The sequence below is a fragment of the Pleurodeles waltl genome, chromosome 10, assembly GCF_031143425.1.
Source record: "Pleurodeles waltl isolate 20211129_DDA chromosome 10, aPleWal1.hap1.20221129, whole genome shotgun sequence".
Lineage (NCBI taxonomy): Eukaryota > Metazoa > Chordata > Amphibia > Caudata > Salamandridae > Pleurodeles > Pleurodeles waltl.
The window spans coordinates 132,308,388-132,330,835 of NC_090449.1; the positions used below are offsets into that span (position 1 = coordinate 132,308,388).

The following is a 22,448-nucleotide window of genomic DNA, read 5'->3' on the forward strand; positions in this document are numbered from 1 at the left end:
TCCTTTTTACAGAAAACAATGGCATTTTATTCTTTATAATAGATGGCTCCAAAAACTGCACCTCCATTCAGAGGTTGAGAGTGCATTTATAGTTCTTTCATGCCACGGACTATGGAGTGACTTTTGCGGCACTCAATATTGTGGCTGTACAGAAGAGACTTGGCCAGATAAAGTGATTTCCCCAGGATCACACAATTTTGTTACGCGTAAAAGCCAAGACTGAAGGTCTTCTGGTATTGAGGTCTACCATGCAACCACTACATGACATCTGTTATTCTAACAGGATGTTCAAACCTGCGCCGCTTAGGTTCAGACTTATCTCTACAACAGTTGCATGAAACCGCTGAGCTATCCATTCATCTCCTAGGGCACAAAACTAATTTCTATTTTTCCAGGAAAGAAGCTTAGTGTTTGGCCAGCTGTGAATGATTGTCTCCTGTTTTCTTCTATTTCAATCAATTCCTTTGTTAGAAATTGGATCTCTAGTTGGCAAAGGTTTGCACCCTGTCCAAGTAGGGACCACAATACTAGTCAGGGTAAGTCAGATAGAAACCCTAAATTAACCTGTGCTCATCCCCTGGTAGCTTGCCACAGAGCAGTCAGGCTTAACTTGAAGGCAGTGTGTAAAATATTTGGCAACACAATTACAATAACACAGTGAAAGACATCACAAAAGAAGAATAGATAATATTCATATTTATCTGATTAAAACAAGTCCAAAACAACAAAAATCCAATAAGTAGATCCTGTAATATGCTAATTTAAATATTTAGGTGAAAACAACGCAAAGAAGCGCAAAGCGTTAACCTCTTAGCTGCTGGGCCTTTTCACCCCAGTGCTGAGCCCTTTTTTGGCTATTTGGGGTATTCCCGCTTAGGCCTTCATAACTTTTTGTCTACATAAGCTATCCACGCCAAATTTGCGTCCTTTTTTCCAACATCCTAGGGATTCGAGTGGTACCCAGAGTTTGTGGTTTCCCCTGGAGGAGACTAAGAAATTAGCCAAAATACACTGAAAATTTTGTTTTTTTCAAACAAATTGGAAAAAAGGGCTGCCGAAGAAGGCTTGTGGGTTTTTTCCCTGAAAATGGCATCAACAAAGGATTTCTGGTGCTAAAATCACCATCTTCCCACCTTTCAGGAACAGGCAGACTTGAATCAGAAAACCACATTTTTCAACACAATTTTGGCATATTACTGGGACATACCCCATTTTGACTATTTTTGGTGCTTTCAGCCTCCTTCCAGTTAGTGACAGGAATGGGTGTGAAACCAATGCTGGATCCCGGAAAGCTAAACATTTCTGAAAAGTAGACAACATTCTGAATTCAGCAAGGGGTCATTTGTGTAGATCCTACAAGGTTTTCCTACAGAAAATAACAGCTGAAATAAAAAAATATTGAAAGTGAGCTGAAAAAAACAGCCATTTTCCTCCACGTTTTACTCTGTAACTTTTTCCTGCAATGTCAGATTTTTTAAAGCAATATACCGGTACGTGTGCTGGACTCTTCCGGTTGCGAGGATATGTAGGGCTTGTAGGTTCATCAAGATCCCTAGGCACCCAGAGCCAATAAATAAGGTACACCTTGCAATGGGTTTTCATTCTATACTGGGTATACAGCAATTCATTTGCTGAAATATAAAGAGTGACAAATAGGTATCAAGAAAACCTTTGTATTTCCAAAATGGGCATAAGATAAGGTGTTGAGAAGCAGTGGTTATTTGCACATCTCTGAATTCCGGGGTGCCCATACTAGCATGTGAATTACAGGCCATTTCTCAAATAGACGTCTTTTTTTACACACTGTCTTACATTTGGAAGGAAAAAATGTAGAGAAAGACAAGGGCAATAACACTTGTTTTGCTATTCTGTGTTCCCCCAAGTCTCCCGATAAAAATGGTACCTCACTTGCATGGGTAGGCCTAATGCTCGCAACAGGAAACGCAACATGGACACATCACATTTTTACATTAAAATCTGACGTGTTTTTTTCAAAGTGCCTAGCTGCAGATTTTGGCCTCTAGCTCAGCTGGCACCTAGGGAAACCTAGCAAACCTTGGCATTTTTGAAAACTAGACACCTAGAGAATCCAAGATGGGGTGACTTGTGGGGCTCTGCTACCTAGAATCCTTTGCAAACCTCAAAATGTGGTTAAAAAATACACATTTTCCTCACATTTTGGTGACAGAAAATTCTGGAATCTGAGAGGAGTCACAAATTTCCTTCCACTCAGCGTTCCCCCAAGTCTCCCGATAAAATTGATACCTCACTTGTGTGGGTAGGCCTAGAGCCTGCGACAGGAAATGCCCCAAAACACAACGTGGACACATCCCATTTTTTGACAGAAAGCAGAGGTGTTTTTTTCAGAGTGCCTACCTGTAGATTTTGGCCTCTAGCTCAGCCGGCACCTAGGGAAACCTAGCAAACCTTGGCATTTTTTAAAACTAGACACCTAGGGGAATCCGAGATGGGGTGACTTGTGGGGCTCTGACCAGGTTCTGTTACCCAGAATCCTTTGCAAACCTCAAAATCTGGTTAAAAAAACACATTTTCCTCACATTTCGGTGACAGAAAGCTCTGGAATCTGAGCGGAGCCACAAATTTCCTTCCACCCAGCTTCCCCCCAAGTCTCCCGATAAAATTGATACCTCTCTTGTGTGGGTAGGCCTAGCGCCCGCTACAGGAAATGCCCCAAAACACAACGTGGACACATCCCATTTTTTGACAGAAAACAGAGGTGTTTTTTGCAGAGTGCCTACCTGTAGATTTTGGTCTCTAGCTCAGCTGGCAACTAGTGAAACCTACCACACCTGTGCATATTTGAAAAATAGAGACCTAGGGGAATCCAAGATGGGGTGACTTGTGGGGCTCTGACCAGGTTCTGTTACCCAGAATCCTTTGCAAACCTCAACATTTGGCAAAAAAACAAATTTTCCTCACATTTCTGTTTTCCCCATTGGAGCAGGAAGCGGCTGCAAGGCCGCTTCCTGCTCCGATGGGGAAATCAACAAAGTGACGTCAGCGCACCAAAGGTGCTGGTGGGGGGCAGGGGGAGACACAGAAAAGCTTCTGTGTCTCCCGGGGTTTAAAAAAATAAAAAATAAATCCTCGGGTGCGACGCACCCGAGGATTTATTAACCCCCCTCCCTGGTGTCAGCCACTGGTCGTGACCCGCACCAGGGAGGTAGTGCGGAGGTAGTGCGGGCGTCAGCCAGTGGCCGACGCCCGCACCCAAAGGGTTAAGGTGGTTATCTGGTCAATCTGGATCCAGACAAAGTCACACATTCAGACCCACTTGGGTCTGCTGAAAGCAGTACCTTAAATCGTGGTGTGCAATCTGCGCAGTGCTGCTTTGCAAAGCTTTGCGTTGCATTGTAGAGATTCCAATGAAAATCACAGAAGGTAGAGCACCTTAGGCCCACTTCCAAGGGTCCAGTACTGGGGTGGCACCACTTGGCAGGGTAGATTCACAGATGAAAGAGTCCATGTGCTGTAGCAGGTGAGCTGTGCAGTCTTTGATGTCCTTGAGACTGCAGAAGAACAGGGGGCAAGACAACAAACCCTTAGAGATTCTTGGGTTTAAGGATGTAGAGAGCAAGCCCAGACCCTAATTGCAGGACAGAAGCAGTAGACCAACACAGCAGAGTAAACCACAAAGTGACGGTCTCTCCTACAGCAGTAGCAGTAAGCCAACACAGCAATGTGATTGCAGAGCAGCAGTCCCTCCTGGCAGCACAGCAGTCTTTCTTCCTGGCAGTGTGTCCTTGGTTCCAGTAGAACCTGCTTTGGTAGGGTTTGGGGTCCAGTATTTATTCTTTGGTGCCCGGGTTCTGAAAGGTGGAAGAAGCTTCTAGAGGCAGCCTTTGAAATGTACAGATGCCCTGCCTCCCCTGTCCTTGCTCCAAGCTCACTGGAGTGGCAAGGGTTGTTGGAAGTCTTTAATGTCCCTGAGTCTTCAGATCAGGATGCCAACCAACTAGCCCTTGGAGTCACTCTGGATTCTAGGTTCAAGAGAGATGCAGATTCAATCCTTCTCACCCAGGCAAGGGGCAGCAGGACAGCACAACAAAGTGGCAATCCAGCAGGGTGGCTTTCCTTCAGCAGCACAGCAGTCCTTCTTCCTGGCAGAGTATCCACAGGTCCAGAAGTGTACTGTAATAGTGGTGTCTGAGGTGAAGTATTAATTTATACCCAGTTGTACCTTTGAAGTGTGGCAGACTTCTTAAGGCATGCCTTTGAAGTGTACAGATGCCCCACTGTTCCTGCCATGGATTCAGAATAATTGCAGGAGAGTATGAATCTCTTTCTGTGGGGACAGGACACAGCCTATGCAGGCATAAGTGAGGCTGGGCAAAGCTACTCCCTCCCATACTGCCCAGGATGGCCCATCAGGTCACACCTAAGCTCACATTGTGTGTGGCTGTCTTGGAGAAATGCACAAATGTCAACCACATCCAGTCATGTGATCGGAGACAGTCAGCAGATACCAAATGGCTAAGGTATGAAAAATGAAAACTTTATAAAATTGGTGTTTGCAGAATAGTAATTTAAAATCCGACCTCACCATAAATTAGGATTTTAAATTAGGATTCCAGGTACAGAGACTCCAAACTTGAAGGCATTATCTTTTCCCAAATGGCAATTACATTTATAAGATGTAATAAGGTAATTTCAATGTTATCCGTTGGGAGCTGTAGGCCTTGCAGTGGTGAAAATCGAAATTAAGAGTTTTTCAGTAGGAGGAAATGTAAAATGTAAAAGTAAATGACCGGCCTTTCACACACATTGCACCCTGCCCTCTGGGCTGTTCAAGGCCTACCCTAGTGGTGAACTCTATGTATAAAAAGGGAAGGTTTGAGCATGGCGAACGGTTTATTTTGCTAGGTCGAAATCGCAGTTTAAACTGCACACACAGCTCTGCAATGGCAGGCCTGAGCCATGGTTGAAGGGCTACACAAATGGGTGGCTCAATCAGTGCTGCAGGCTCAGTAGTAGCATTTAATTTATAGGACTAGGAAGAGGTAGTACTACTTTACTGGGACTTTTATGTAAATTAAATACGCCATTTGGGGATGATCCAATTGTAGGAATGTGTCTCTTTCTGTATGGTCACCCCCACAAGTTTTACTCCAAATGTTGATGGTTTTGACTCTGTTAGTGCACTGGTGTGGTATTTCCATCTGCAGTTTATGTAACCAATCCATCTCTTTCTACGGAATGCTCCTTGTGACATGGAATGTGGTGATGGAGATTCTAAGTGGAGATGGTTGAGACTGGGCTAGGAGGAAGATGATGTGAGGAGAGCCTTGGGCTGTTTTTCCTGTGGATGAGATATTTATCCTGGACTTAAATAAAGACAACAGAACACATCGACTATGGATATCTTTATTACACTGGCGACGAGGGTGGGATGTGTTCAATAGGATATCTCAACACAGCAGTCCTACCATTGGATCTCCTTTGACAGTTGGATCATATCTTACTAATTTTATAATCGCCTTCTGGTGAGTTCATCCTGTTCTTTTTTAATATATTTTGGATCATTCAAAAGAGAAGGTATTGAGGATATCGATATAAAAATAAGGAGAAAAGATGGATCTTAAGTGACTGTGAAATTCTATTATTCTAATAAGTTCCTGAAGAAAAGCTTTATTTGAATGTTGTTATAAAGCGTATTGGAGTCTAAGGATTTGTTATTGACTTTCATTGATTTTACGCGCTTTAAACAAGGACAAGACGTTTCTTAAACAGGACAAGCGCGTGCAACTCCTCGGCGTTTTGTTTGTGTTTAAAATTAACTGGATTCTTGCCACGAGCGCTATCACGCTCCATCTCACTTCAGGCATCCTCGTGCGCCCTGCACTCGGGCGCGGCGTGTTTGTTTAGCGCACGCTCTTTCAGTTTCCTGCTTTCAGCGCGCAGCACATTGTCTGTGCCTCGTTTATTGTTCGCGCGTTTCCGTTTATTGATTTTTAACACGTTTCACAGTTGAATACTGTGAATGCGTTAGTTTCAGTATCTAAGAGGATACTGATTACTGGAAACCGGACATTCAAAGGAGAAAGTAAGAAAAACAATAAGCAAGAAATAAAATTTAACTCACCAGTCAGTCTCACCAGCACCATTCTGCCCGGCTTGAACACAATACAAGATGAACTGCCTTTAGAAAATGATCTTCACGTTTGAACTTTACTAATGAGTCTGATATTTTACAAAACATCTTATAGTAATTGTATGGAAATACATAAGAAAATAACAATAACATAATATATATAAGGAAGAACATTATTTTTATTTTATTTTATTTCATTATTTATTTATTTTTTATTTTTTCTGTACAAAATAATGCAAAATATATCTCCACCTCCGTTTTTCTTGACAGTACCTGGTGAAGCGCCTATTATATGGTCAAAATGGAAAAAGTATTTTCTGCACTATACAAGAGTATGTAGTTCATCATTATCAAATGAGAGGAAAGTTTCTCTTCTCATGCATTGTTTAGGATGTGAAGGACTAGAAATTTTTGAAACTTTACCTGAGCCTGAAGATGATGGAACGGACTTAAATGAATTTGAACTTTGCATAAAAAAACTAGATCTGCACTATCTTCCTAAGATTAGCACGATTTTAGAGCGTTATCACTTTGGTATGCGGGAACAAGCCCAAAATGAATCTATTGAAGAGTACATTACTACCTTAAGAAAATTGGCAGCTACATGCAAATTTGGATTAACGCTTGAAGAACGTATAAGAGATCAATTCATGCTTAAATGCTCAAGTGACAAAATTAGGCAAGAACTTTGGAGTAAGGATGATCCATCTCTGCAAGAAGTTGTGACAATTGCCAAAAGTGTGGAACATACCTTAGCATGTGTGGGGGAATTGGAAAGAAAAAAATTTCCTCCAGTAAATAAGATATTTCATAAAAATGAGAAACAGGAAAGTCACGCATTAGAAACCGAAGGAGGAAGTGATGACACAAAACTAACACAAATTCAGAGACCTAAATTCAAGGATACCAAATGCTTTCGGTGTGGAAATTTTGGGCATTTCGCATCTTTCAAAATGTGTCCTGCTATTAATGCTATATGCAAAGGATGCGGGAAACGTGGGCACTTTGCCAAATGCTGTAGGTCACAGAAGGATTCTGCAGTCAAAATGATACAGGACTGCATATTGATGGTTGATGAGCAAGGAAAAACGAAGAATTATCCGAGAGACACTGTAACAATATGTGGTATAAAGTGTGAAGTTCTCTTTGATTCTGGAGCATGGTTAACCTTGATGTCAAATGAGATATTTGACAAGTATTTGAGTCACAACATAAAATTGGAAGATCCTGATGTAATCCCAGGGGGTTCTGGTGGTCAAACCATAGAGCTAAGGGGATACTTTGAATCTGAAATTATCTTCAAGTCAAGCTCCATTAGTGCCAAGATCTATGTTCCAGTAAAAGGGGACAGTGTCTTAAGCTGGCCTCATCAAAGAGAACTCGAGGTTATCTTAGATCCTAATAACTCTACACCTGTTTTGCTCAAAAAAGACTTTGTTAAGAATATGTGTGGTGTGTGTGAAATATCTACAGATGTCAATAAGGAAAGTGTACCAAACTTTGTGCATGAATTCAGGGATGTGTTTAGTGACACTCTAGGGTGTCTCACCAAATATGTACATCACATCAAACTCAAAGATGGTGCAATTCCTGTGGCTTGTAAGGTACGGCCAATACCGATTTCTGTGAGGGATGATGTGGAGAAAGAGTTGAATAATCTGTGTCAGAATGGGATCATTGAACCTGTTGAGGCTTCAGAATGGGTTTCTCCCATTGTGGTCGCACGTAAGCCCTCGGGGGACATCAGGCTGTGTATCGACTTAAGGAATCTTAACAAGGCTGTTGTGAGTGATCCATCACCTGCTGGGAGCTGTTATATTTTGGTTTTAATTGATCAATTTTCCAGATGGGTGGAAATTGGTATAGTTAATAGTGTTGAAACCAAAAGAATAATCAATCTTCTGGAAGAAGTTTTTGCTCGAGAGGGTTTTCCCAATGCCATCCTAACTGATAATGGTCCACAATTTGTGTCCAAGGAAATGGAAAGTTATCTGAAGAAATTGGGGATAAAGCACAAATTGTGCTCATTGTATCATCCTGAAGGGAATGGTATTGTTGAAAGGTTTAATAGGTGCGTGAAGGAGTGTGTGCAGTTGGAGGTAGCTGTAGGGAGATGTTGGAAGGAAGGCTTGAAAAAATTCTTGATAGCTTATCGCTTTACTCCACATTTTACTACAGGATTTGTTCCTTTTGAATTATTCAGGGGAAGGAAACCCAATACTATGCTTGTTCCTGGTTGGGTCATTGGGGGTAAGGATAAAGCTGTTTCTTGGTCTCATGGAGAGTATGATAGGATGTGTGAGAAAAATTCAGTGAAAAAAAGAAAGGAGTACTTTGACAGAACAAAACGTGTATGTGATGTGAAAGTGAATGTTGGTGATGAAGTTTTGGTTAAAAGACCTGTTTTGGGTAAGAGCGAAAGCAAATTCTGGGGTCCGTTTAGTGTAATGAAATTGTTCAGAAATGCTGTAAAACTTAATGATGGCCGCATATGAAATCTCAATCGCATTGTGATCTCGAAGAGGAAAAATGTCTGATTTTTCAATGTGTTTTTTCTGAATCTTGTTTTATAGTTTTTAATCATATCTTAAGGGATAGTTTATTCTTATTCTCAAATGTATATAGTTTATTATGTTTACTTCCTATTTCTCTTTTGTTTCTTTTGGGGGGAAAGGTGTGTGGTATTTCCATCTGCAGTTTATGTAACCAATCCATCTCTTTCTACGGAATGCTCCTTGTGACATGGAATGTGGTGATGGAGATTCTAAGTGGAGATGGTTGAGACTGGGCTAGGAGGAAGATGATGTGAGGAGAGCTGTGGGCTGTTTTTCCTGTGGATGAGATATTTATCCTGGACTTAAATAAAGACAACAGAACACATCGACTATGGATATCTTTATTACAACTGGAGTCTGCTCTCCAGACCCAAGTGCCTTTGCTCTCTCCCAAAATTGTTATGTTTGACTTGGTAAACCCAAATTGGGAAACACTTTGCCCCCTTATAAGTCCCTAGTTTATGGCACCCGAGGTCCCCAGGGCAAAGGTGGTAAATGGGTCCCCAGGGCTGCAGCACAGGTTTTTGCCACCCTGGGGGACCCCAGCAAACTACTGACAGCAGGCCTGCCATTGCAGACTGCAGAAGGAGTGCAAACTGCTCAAACTCAACTGTGCCCTCACCATGTGTGTCACAGTCAAATGCACTATCTGTAATATATGTCAGACACCCTTATGTTAGGCCTTCTCAGCCCAGGAGGTAGGATGCAGTATATTAAAAGTGGAGATATATAAGTACTAGCCTATATGTCCCTATAGTAGTGTCCCCTATTAGATACTACTATAAGTTTTAGTGGCCCATAGAATAAGATGGGCTGCCAACTGGACACTTTTAAGAATGGCAGCTCCATTATGGTACCACTAATATATGTCATATTTGGTATTAAACAACATGTCTTCTCCCCCTTGACAAGAATCTTGTGCTCTGGAAACCTGGCATGCACCCAGGTGGCGACCTTAGAGACTGCCCACCTGGCTGCCCTAGCTCACTGTGCTCTGACTGACCTGCCTGTGCTTTCCCACACCTGCTGCAGCCAAGACAGGATTCTGAACTCCTGCCAGGCAGTGTGATCACTCCCAGGAGTCAGGAACAAAGGCTTGGGCAGGAAGGAGGTCACATCTTCCTCCTCTCAAGCAAGCAAGTCAAGTGGCACATCAAGGCGGTGAGATTCAAAGGCTACACCACCTCTGATATGCATCAGGACTTATTCTCAGTGGAGGAAACAGCCTCTCCCAGCCCCAAGCACAGTTGCACCCTGGCAGGTGGGAAATTAGTCATGCAGGGAAGAGTACACCCCCAGAAGGCTAGCCACACCTCTAAGGTGAGTAGCCCAGTCTGTACACGACTATTTTTCTTCTGCCATTTTTAGGAGTGGCAAAATAGAGGGTTCTGAGTAGAAAAGGTGACCTACACCCTGTGATGTAGTCACTTCAGGGGCAGATTAGCTGCAGGGACTAACTGCCCATTGGCTACTAGCTCCCACACCCTTACCTACCCTAAATCTAGGATTTAAGGGACCCCGTGACACCAGAACCTCAGATCTGAACAACTTGCATTGAAGAAGGACCCAGAGGAGACCTGTGTTGCTGACAACAGGACTTTGCCCACTGCACCAAAGCAAAAGAGGGATAATGTGTTCCTATGGCAACAGACTTGGCACTGAGTGAACAACCCTCGTCCTTGGCTAAAACTCAGCACTCCCAACACAAGGAACCCCTCTGGAAGCCAGAAGAACCCTCAGACTCCCTTGGACTAGTGGCACTAGTCATCTGCAAGCTGCAGGTAAAAACCCACACCATATCCGAAGAATCACTGGGTATCAGACCCTCCATGGGATCGCTCAAATCCAGGAGGTACAGTGCATTTTGGGAGGACCCGAAGTTTCAGACTGCTACCTCACTCCCCAGGACCCAGTGAAGTTCCAATACCTTTTTGTTGTGCTTACCACTGCCAAGGCTTGTTGGTCGCCAACCAACACCCGACCTCACCATCTGTGCCCCTGTTATGTTTTTGCATCTTGTTTCTTGCAGCACCATGTAGGCAGTAAAACCAGCAACCCCACGGCTCCCGTTGAGCATCACAGACAGACAGTACAACTCTGTACCCGGACTCCACGGGCTTGATAAAACTGAACTGACTGCTGTGGTCTGGCCATACCCATGTAAGGATTCCACGTAACTTGACCTGCAAGTGACCGATTGTCACTAGCGTTTTTTCTCATTACCCGCAATGTTATATTTGGTGTTTGGACAAAATGTTGAATTAAAAAAAATTGTGATACAGAAATATTGTGTCAAGAATATCGGATCTTCACTTATATCGAAGTAAGTAATATTAAAGTCAAACATATAATTGTTTGTGTTGTTTATATTATCAATGTCAAAAATATAGATGTAGGGTATGTCTTTGTATATAATATAGTTTTTTTCAATAAAAAATTGTAAATGTATTACATTTTTGTTTAATGTTTGTGAATGTAAATTAATGGGTTTTCTACGATTTTGTTCTATTTATGGTATTTTGACCAGCGTATGACAGCGGTTGTGGTTGTAATCAGCCACGGCGACACTGAAGTCAGCACTGTTGTGCTGATAACAACCATGTTCTCTGCCAGCCTTTTCATGGCGGTTCAACTGGCATGAAAAGGTTGACGGGGAAAAAGTGCAAGAAGCCACAGAGGGGGCCCCTGCACTGCCCATGGCATGGGCAATGCAGGGGCCTACCTCCCCATCACATTTGGAATGCACACTGTCTGCGGTGCCGACAGTGCTCATTCTGACGGTGCTCGGGAGGCCCCCTGTGTGACAGCATTGGACTCCGCTCCATGTGGAGTCGAGTCCAATGCCGCTGCATGTTTTCCCCCGGGCTGACTGGCGGAAACCTTGGTTTGATAGTTTGATATTTTTTTCTATTAATAGGGTATTGTGGGTTTGTAAAATACAATATTTTAGTTAAACGTTGAAATTCATTTAGCATAAAAAGTAGGCTTTACTTTTTTAAAGCATTTTTATGCTGGTTTAGGTTGAGGTGGGAATAGTAGATGTCACTCCAGCACCTTCCCGAAGTTGTTTTTTATTGAGTGGGCAAGTAAATGTTACCCCTTTAGGATCCAACACCTTCCACAAGTTGGTTTAGGTTGAAATGGGAATAGTAAATGTCACCCCTTTAGTGTCCAATACTTTCCCCAAGGTGGTTTACATTGGAATGGGAAGTGGCAATGTCACCCCTTCAGTTTTCAACACCTTCTCCAAGTTGCTTTAGTTTTGAGTGTGAATAAAAAATGTTACCCCTTTAGTGTCCAATACTTTCCCCAAATTGGTTTACATTGGAGTGGGAATAGTGTATGTCACCACTTTAGTGTCCAACACCTTTCCCAAGTTGATTTACTCTGGAGTGGGAAAAGTAAATGTCACCCCCTCAGTGTCCAACACTTTCCTTAAGTTGGTTCAGATTGGAGTGGACATAGTAAATGTCACCCTTTAGTGTCAAACACCTTCTTTAAGTTGAGTTAGCTTGGAGTGGGAATAGTAAATGTGGTGCCTATAGTGTCCAACACCTTCCCCAAGTTTCTTTAGGTTGGAGTGGGAATAGTAAATGTCACCCTTTTAGTGTCCAGCACCTTCCTTAAGTTCATTTAGATTAGAGTGGGGATAGTAAATGTCACTCCTTTAGTGTCCAACACCTTCCGCGAGCTGGTTTAGTTCAGAGTGGGAATAGTAAATGTCACCCTTTTTATGTCCAGTACCTTCCTTAAGTTTGTTTGGATTGGAGTGGGAATAGTAAATGTCATTTCTGTAGTGTCCAACACCTTCCTTAAGTTCATTTAGATTAGAGTGGGGATAGTAAAAGTCACTCCTTTAGTGTCCAAAACCTTCCTCGAGCTGGTTTAGTTCAGAGTGGGAATAGTAAATGTCACCCCATTTATGTACAGTACCTTCCTTAAGTTTGTTTGGATTGGAGGGGGAATAGTAAATGTCATTTCTGTAGTGTCCAACACCTTTTCCAAGTTGGTTTTGATTGGAGTGTGAATAGTAAATGCCACTCCTTTAGTGTCCAACACCCTTCCAAGTTGATTTTGGTTGGAGGGGGGTTAGTAAATGCCATATGTTTAATATTCAAAACCTTCCCCCAAGTTGATTTAGACCTGAATGGGAATAGTAAATGTCACCCCTTTCATATCCTTTACTTCCCCAAGTTGGATTAGATTAGAATGGGAATAGTAAACATCACCCCTTTAGTGCCCAACACCTTCCTCAAGTTAGTGTAGATTGGAATAGGAATAACTTCCCCCAAGTTGATTTATACCTGAATGGGAATAGTAAATGTCACCCCTTTCATATCCTGCTCCTTCCCCAAGTTGGATTAGATTGGAATGGGAATAGTAAACCTCACCCCTTTAGTGCCCAACACCTTCCTCAAGTTAGTGTAGATTGGAATAGGAATGGTAAATGTCACCCCTTCAGTGCCAAACACCTTCTTTAAATTGGTTTAGATTTGCGTGGGAATAGTAAATGTCACCCCTGTTGTGTCCAAGACCTTCCCCTAGTTGGTTTAGGCTACTGTAGTAAAAGTTAATGTTTTACTGTTTTAAATCATCACAATATTTATGATAACAAAAATGTCACAAACATTTTTTAAATATATTTTTTAATTTTTCATTGCACAATTTAAAATTTAGTTTAACATATTTTCATATTAAAAATAATAGTAAGCATAAAGTTTAGTAAGTTAAATATTTTACACAGATTCCTGTAATGATATTTTCATATGTACATTTACCTTGAGTATAATTTTTTACATATTGTATTTGTAATGCTTTTTAACATATTGTTAATTAATATTAGATATGAAATAGTTCTATAGATTAAAATATATATTTTATTTGTACTTTATACATTTTGCTACATTCATTACAGTGTAGTTAGACATGTTTATTATTTCTAATATTATATTTACATTTTTTTTATTATTTATTAAATAATGTTAATATTTTTTCCTTTGATTTCTATGGGGTTATAGTTAATTTAATGATAATTATGTAGTCTATGTTGTGGTTTTGATATTTTTGATGCAATATATTCAGTTATAAATTACTATAGTTTACTATATTTGTGTTTCCTTTATTCTTGTTAGCGATGTTTGTAAAAAATGGGGTTTTTGTCAATGATATTTGTGTATTCAATATTAGTGTTAGTATAGGGAGGAGATAGTTTTGTTCTCAATATAACATATCCTATATTTGAAAACCAGGAGCCAACCCCTGTAAAAAGGTAAACACTTATACACAAGTGAGGACTAGTAGTACACTTACCAGACACAATAGCCCAAGAGTTTAAAACAGAGTAAGCACTAGAAAGTAGCTAAAATCTCAGAAGCAGGCTATGCAAGGAAAACAAAACTGGAGAAAAGGCAAGTCATACAAATATTTAAGGAAACTGTAACAGGTACAGGACCTGAACATCAAGAGAACTAATACAAGGGAAAAAACTTCAGTACAGGTAAGACATACATAAGATTTCTAGAAAGGAAGCCTAAGAACTGTAGCTAAAATCTCAGAAGCAGGCTATGCAAGGAAGAAAAACTGGAGAATAAGCAAGTCATACAAGAATTCTAGGAAACTGTAAAAAGCAAAGACTTGAACATCAAGAGTACTAATGCAAGGCAAAGAACTGGAGAGCAGGTAAGTCATACACAAGAATTCTAAGAAACTGCAACAAGCAAGAGACCTCAACTTCAAGGGAACTAGAGACTTCAAACAAATCAAAGAGAAAAAGAATATAAACTAGGGCAAAATCTAAGACACAAAAAAGAAATTACAGGATTTAATGTAGAAGCAAAGGGAATATGTAATTGGAAAATAGTAGCAGGAACAGAAAGAACAAACTAGGAACAATTATAAAGGTAGCAGCTCAAGGGCTGCACCAAGAGTACAAAAATCCAGACTAAAGAAGAAGCAAAAGCAAACAGGACTGGGGAAATCTGTAGCAGATTGCACAGGAACAGGACACAGCAAACAGGGTTGGAAAACATCTGTGGCAGGCTGCAAGGGAACAGGGCTCAGCAAACAGGCCTGGGAAAAGTCTGTAGCAGGCTGAACAGGAGCAGAGCACAGCACACAGGGCTGGGAAAAATCTATAGCAGGCAGCACAGGAACAGGGCACAGCAAACAAGGCTGAGGCAAGCAGGAACAGGACTGCAAAACAAACCAACAAGAAGTCCAGTTCACCAAAGATTAAACGTCAATGCACAAAGAGGGAGTTTCAGCGAGTGGCAGCTTATAAGCAGTTCCAGGAAGCAGCAAGCTCAGGGCGGAATCACATGGCTGGGCTGTACAAGACTGATCACAAGTGTGTACAACTCTAGCCTCCAACAAGTCCTCGAGGAGAGAATCCAGTTAAGAGGAACAGCAGGACTGTTCCCTTAGGAAGCAATGGACAGCAGATTCCAGGTCTTACTGACTACTAGGCAGTGCATTATGGGTCTTAAAGTACATGGAAACAAATACAGGTTTTCAGTAGCAAACAATATAGAAATGGGATGCAAGTTGGAGTCCGAAAGGGACTCTGGATGAGTTTCTAATGATTCCAAGGCTGCAGAATCCACCCCAGCAGCCACCCCAGAGGCGGAACCATGGATTCAGGACAGTGATCTATTATATTATTCATGTATTATTTTGCACCTATTTAATATTGCTTCAAAAACATATAACTCTGGTTATATGTATGCTATTTTGTTAGTTTTGGTGACTGGAATAGGTTTTTATAAATGTTGTCAGATTTCTCTTGAGGCATGTAAATTACTTATCGTCCATAGTGTTACTCTGAAATGCTTAACACATTCCTCTAGTAAAGCCTGACTTCTCTTTGCTACTCTACCAGGACTGAGTTAAGGATTTATTAGTGTGAATCCAAGGATCATCTTTGAGGTATTGTGAGAGTATTACATGGTGAGGTCTAACCTCCACACCACATAATACTCTATTTTCCTACACCAATACTACCATGTTTAGGGGAGAGAAAGCAAGCACTTTACCACTGGTTAGCAATAGTAAAGTGTGCAGTCCTAATTCCATATAACATTAGGTCAAAAACAGTGCAGTAGGAAGGCAAAAACGTTGGAGGAAGACCATCCTAAGGATGTCAGGTATAACAATAGGCATTCATGGTTGATAAAAGTAATCAGTTTTCCATTTAATGAATGAGCATCAATAACACTCCTGTAACAACCTTTCTAAAAACTTCAAATGCCCTTCCTCCCTCTCTCTACCTGCACACAGAGAAAATGTCTGAGTTCAATGGGAGGGCTGTCCCTCTTCCCCACCAATGGCCCAAATGTTCTATTGCTTTGTTACTGGCATTCTAGAATAGCTCAAATCTAATGCTCTATGTTCATGTGGCCTTGTTGAGCTTGTTTCTAGGTCCAGCAGGTGATCATTCAGAGGTTGACAGATTTGTTGAAACTTATTCCATTCATTATCTAAGTCATTCATTGTTTTTTTCATGGATAGTATATTCCAGATTTTCAGGTACCATATATTGACTGTGGGAGCATTTTGATTTTTCCAAGTAGCCTCTATGAGCTGTTTTGCAGCTGTTAGTATATGTTGTGTTAGTGTTCTCAGTCCCTTGTTCATGCATCACTCTTTAGAACCTCTGAGCACCAGCACATTCACTTCTGGGTCTTCAGTGCTGGATACACCTGTTGTTCATTTGGCACAGGATTTTGTAGGAACCTTTTTCCAAAGGTGACGCAATTTATTGTATGACCATCATATGTGGAGGGCAGCTTCCTCCTCTATAGTCCATATCCAAAATGTCCCCTGCATATTCAGGTAGGTGTATATTAGTTGTTCTTGGGTTAGATACCAGTGGTACATCAATTTATATCTTTGTTCTCATTGTGATATGTTTGGGTCCATTTGTTATATCCTTCCAAAGTTTCCCCCCTCACTGTCAGAGATATATTTTGCCAGCATTGTCTCCCATTGTGTTTGAAATCCCCAACTGTTTTATTTTTCTCTGTATTTTGTAGATGTTGGAAATCACTCCTTTACTTTCGGGGCAGGTCATTATGCAATTTTCAAATGTTGTGAGATCTCCTGTTGCCACTTCTTTCATTGTCAGGTGTGTTGCTCACTGGCATAGTTGCATGTATGTTAATCTGTCAATTTCTGTGATTTTAAAATTAGTATTGCATTGTAGGAAAGATTTTATGTTTCCGTTCTCATTCTTGTGGCTCAGAAAAAATCAGTTTCCATGTTCATCTTTGAAAGGCCATCCATTCATTTGCAGGGGTGAAATCAGGGTTTTGGTAGATGCAAGTGACGGCTGAGGGGTAATTTGTGAGCCCATGTGTGATATCAGTCATGTCCCATGTTTTATTATGGAATTCAGGATTTCACTAGCCTAGGCATTTTTGAGTCTATTTTATTTTGGTAGCTATAGGACATTCCATAATAGTCTCCCCATTACTGCTCGGCCAATAAATATGCATTTTTGTCTGTTCTCTGATAATCCAGCTGGAATGAGTCAGAAATGTGCTGCTTGGTAATATCTCCGTAGATCAGGCATCACCAGGACTCCTTTGTCATTTGGTGCTGTCAAAAGTTTCCTAGCAAGTTTATCCCTCTTCATTCCTCACACAAACTTCTCCATACCTTGTAGGGATAAGATTTCATCTTTAGGTATAGCATAGGGCATGGCTTAAAATAAATATAAGTCATATTCTTGGAAGGGGAGGGATTAGGCTTTGGCTTGGGAGGGTGTCAGATCTTTCTAGGACGGCTGGATATCTTTTTGGCGGGGAGGGGGATGGGTGCTGGCAGGGGCGGTAGGGGAGGCCTTGGTGGTGGAAGCGATGGCCTTAGGGAGGGAAACTGTTTTTTAGGGGCGTCACGGAGGGAAGGAGTAGGGAAAAGGTAAAACTCAGCAAGGAAAGTTTTTTTAGGACACATGGGGACGGTCATCAGAAGGGGGTTTGGGTGTAGAGGGTGAGGGAGGGGGAGTCGTTGTATGACGTGTCGGTGTGGATGTTTTGGGTGCATGTTTGTGGGAGGTGTCTGAGGTGTGGGGGTGTCAGGTGGGTGAGTGAGGGTGTTTATGTGAATTGGGCTGAGATTAGATTAGATTAGATTTATGAATTTATAGAGCGCATAGCTACCCTAGGGCATCCCAGCGCTAAACGTACAGGAAGGTTCTTGGGAGAGCAAGAAGGACAGGCTAGCGGCTGAAGAGAGTAGTTTTCAGCCTCTTCCTAAAAAGAGATTCAGAAGGTTCGTGGTGGAGTTCGGAAGGCAGGGAATTCCAGAGACGGGCAGCCTTAATGATGAAAGAGTTTCCGCCCCATGATCTGTAGACACAGGGTATATAGATATGCCGAGTAGATGATGATCTGAGGTGTCTCGAAGGAGCATAAATGGAGATTCGGTTTCTAAGGAAATATGGACCTCTGTTGTGTAGAGCTCTATGGGTGATACACATAGATTTAAAATCTATGTGCTGTTTGATCGGCAGCCAATGGAGTGCTGCCAGAGCCGGCTTGGCAGATAGATGTCTGGGACAGTTCGTAAGGAGTCTAGCTGCCTCGTTCTGAACAATCTGCAGCTTCTTTACTACATATTCCGGGGAACTAAGATAAAGAGAATTCCTGTAATCCAGGCGGGAAAGGACCAATGCTTGGACCAGGATTCTTCTGGATGAGACAGGAAGAAGATTGAGAATCTTCCTAAGTGATCTAATAAAACCAAAGCAAACAGAGGAGATTTTCTTTGCTTGTAATTCCATTGTAAGACAGGAGTCTAGTACAAAACCTAGGCTTTTTACCTGTGCTTTAGGCGGAGGGAGGCTGATAAAGGCCTATGAGTACCATGATAGGGGGGATACTGGAAAGCCATTGCCTACAATGAGTACTTCAGATTTGCAATCATTAAATTTGAGTTTGGATTGAATCATCCAGTCGCCGATGTCCCTCATGCAGCTGGCTAGATTAGCAGAGGAAGAGTACCCAGTACTAGAAAGGGAGACCACTAATTGAGAATCATCAGCATAGGTGTCCAATGAAAGATTGTGGGGAGTGACTACTTTATCCAAGGAGGATAAATAAATATTAAAAAGAGTTGGACTCAGAGAGGAACCTTGAGGGACTCCACAGGTTAAGGGAACAATATCTGAGAGAAAAGAACGATCCAAGACTTGGAAAGTTCTTCCTATGAGAAAGGAAACTAGCCAGGAGAGCTCTAGGCCTCCCATGCCTGCTTTGGAGAGTCTGTCACAGAGGAGAGAGTGATCAACCGTATCGAAGGCTGCGCTGAGATCAAGAAGAATGATGGCAGCATGTCCTCCATGGTCTAATAATTGACGGGCAGACTCAGTTACCGTTAAGAGTGCAGACTCAGTGCTGTGTTGGGCTCTAAAGCCCATTTGAGTAAGATGAAGGAGCGCATTACTCTCAAAATAGCTCATCGGTTGCAAATTTACATGATTCTCCAAGATCTTAGCTAAAATGGGGAGAAGAGCAATGGGTCTATAGTTATCCAGGATGGAGGGGTCAAGTTTAGGCTTCTTAAGAAGGGGTTTCACAATGGCATGTTTAAGAGACTGGGGGAGAGTGCCAGAGGTAAGAGAATTGTTCAGTATTTTTGTCAGAGGAGGGATAATAATATCTGAGACCTTTACCAAAATAGCCGGGGGGGTCAGGATCCAAGGGGGAACCCGATTTAATATTAGTAAGTAATTTAAGAGTTTGCACATCTGTGAGTGGCAGAAACATAGTTAGTGAAGCCCAGCCGTAAGGGAGTTTACCACCTGCTTATCAGAAGACTTCTGGAGAGGGGCCAAAGAAAAGCCAGCATATATCTTAGTAATCTTGTCCTGGAAATGAGCTGCTAGAGAATTACTATGTGTAGTGGAAGCTTCTAGCAGAGAGGCTGGCACAGGAATAGTAGTAAGCTCTTTGAAAATCTGAAAAATTTCCTTCTGGGAATTGGAGGGGTTCTCTATTCTATTGCTATAATAGGCGGTTTGAGCTGCCTTGATATTCTGATGATAAGTTCTAATGGCTTGCCTGTAATTTTCTTTACCTAATGAGCTGTAGTCCTTTCTCCAAGCCCTCTCTAGCTTTTTGTAGTTTCTCCTAAGTTCAAATAAGGAGGACGAATACCATGGCTTAGATTTGTGGTAGTTTTTTTTTATTCTTAGTTTGGTAGGCAATACTAGGTCTAAAGTGGTAGAGATCCAGCTATCAAACCGATCTGGGGTGTTCGAGGGGGGATCGTCGTTAATCATGGTGGAGGCGTGAAGTCCAGTGTGCCAAAGACTAGTTACCAACTTCGACCAGGTGCGCCCAGAGGTGGCTTAGTCTGGGTTGAGGGGGGGTGGAGGTGCTGGGGGATGCCATGGTGGGTGGATGGCTATCTGTTGGGGTGGTGACTGCAGGTATGGTGGATGTGCTGCATGTAGGCGTGTCAGTGGTTGTGGTGTCTGCGGGTGTTGTGACTGGGGTGGATGTCTGAGGGTCTGCTGGGGTGCTGTCTGTGGGTAGGATAGGTGTGTTAGCTGGTCTGTGATTGTTGGTATGGTGTCTGCAAGTGTGACAGGTGTTGTGTCTGTGATGCTGGGGATAGTGGGGGTAGTCAGGGCAGGTTGTGACTGCTGCTGTGTCTGCAGATGGATGTTGTTTTTGTGCGTGCCGGTGGTGTGCCTTGCAGTGCTTATGTTTGTCTGCGTTACCCTTGGATGTTGAGGTGGATGCATGCCTGTGTGCTTTGGCTGGGTTGGCGAAGGTGGGATTTGGACTGGGAAGCAGAAGGTGGAGGGGGACGATAGACAAGGGGTGACTGGCTGCCATCAGTGTGGAGGCCAGAGCCTGAAATTATCTCTGTAGGCCAGCCAGTGCACTGTGCACATTCCTCTGTTGGATTTGAGTTGCCAGTCCCTGGAAGGCATTCACGATGGTCGACTTATCAACAGAGATCGACATCAGGAGGTCAATAGCCTCCTCACTGAGGTCAGCAGGGCTAACAGGGGCTGGGGCAAAGGTGCCTGCGTTGAAGGAGATGCCCACCCTCTTAGATGGGCAGGCACAGACAACTACGTGGGGAGCTACAGGAAAGGGTGGTGTTAGAATGGGGGATGGCGGGCAGAGATGGAACTGGGGTGGTCCCAGATGGGTCCGCCACCACTAGGGAGTGGCCACTGAAGAAGATGTACTTGATCCGGTCTCCCCTGTGGCACTCCCTTTGCCCTTCAGGCCACTTGGTCCCTCGCTGTCGGTGTTCTCATGACTGGAGGTTCCATGGCCAGAAGCTTCCCAACTCGGCTGTGCCCCATCTCCTTGAGCTGCCAGTGCTGGTGCAGAAATGCAGTACACATAAGTTCCATTACATTCTGTTCACCAAAACCCCTAGGTAGTGCCAGTAAAGTGCCAACATCATGTCACAACAAAATATGATGTATGTCCCTCAATATGAACATTGTTAAACACCAGCTAAGCTACCTAACTGACCTCTAAAATACCATGAATGACGTTGACCAATCACGCTGACTATACCATTACAAGGTGACTTTGCCACATGATACAGGTTTCCTATCCACAAAAACATGGCCAAGCACTAATGAAGCAATAGTTTAGGAATGTGAAATTGCTTATCACTAATCAAAAACACAGACTCATTACGTACAAATATTTTACTCTGATGTCATGTACCAGGCTATAAAACCTGCTGTAAAGTAAAGGCAAGCAAGCCTAGTATAGACAAGCTAACCCTTCTTCATTTCACATACTTATAACCATACACAGTGGGCATACGCAAACCTGTAACAAATCAAATTGCCATACATTTCTATTTAAGATAAAGGAGTCAGAACACATGTCACACACACACACATGCACCAATAGTGATGTATCAAGGATTGAAAATACAATGTGGACCAAGCCATCTAGGTCATTTGTCTTCTGAAAACAAACTTAATCAGTCAAGTAAGGGCCAAGTTAGCTCACACGTTTGTCCCACACACAACCACAAGATGTCAAAAAGTGTGTATTGCCATATGTACTCCTATACTGTACAAGTCTTATATCTGTCTGGGGAGGATTCTCAGGGCCAAAGCACATGTGTTGCTAACATGACAGGTACACCTACCATGATGCAAGCTACAAGCCCAGATACACTTACATTACTACTCACTTGTGTATGTGACACAACCACACCTGTACCACTACCACACCTGTACCACTTAGGTGCCATTGCCAACATTAGGCTCCCAAACAGCTAGTACTAATTTCCCACATCCTTCATAGCAACAGCAAGTAGATGTAACTATTTCCAAAATTGATTCATTACTGAACCTTTCAATTGATACATGATGTTGTCACATATCTGTAAAAAATGTAACTGTGAATATGCTACCATTACCTTTATGTCATGCCTACAACAATATGCCCACTTTCCACTAACAGAACATTAGCAGGGTTGGAACATTCCTAGCTTCTGATACCAATATGTGTGTGCCCATAGAAATGTTGGAACACCTCAATGGTATGCAACATTCATGTTGTCTACTCTGATGTTACTTCACAATTTGTAAGTCATATGACATGTCAGATGGACATCACAGCCTCACATGCTGATGTCATTTATGAGGAACCATTAGAAAAGTTGTGATGAATAGAATATGGCTGACTCTATGTTGCACATAGACAGGAATCTTGGGACATTGCAGAAGACAGAGATCAAGGACCTACACACCTTACCACCATGACATTGGGAAGATTGACCTGTTGGTG

General features: G+C 42.3%; 1 protein-coding gene across 1 annotated transcript in view; it reads left to right on the plus strand.

The window, feature by feature from the left end:
• LOC138261215 (cytochrome P450 3A21-like) overlaps positions 1–22,448 on the plus strand; it is a 425,990-nt gene that overhangs the window by 907 nt on the left and 402,635 nt on the right. The window lies entirely within an intron of this gene.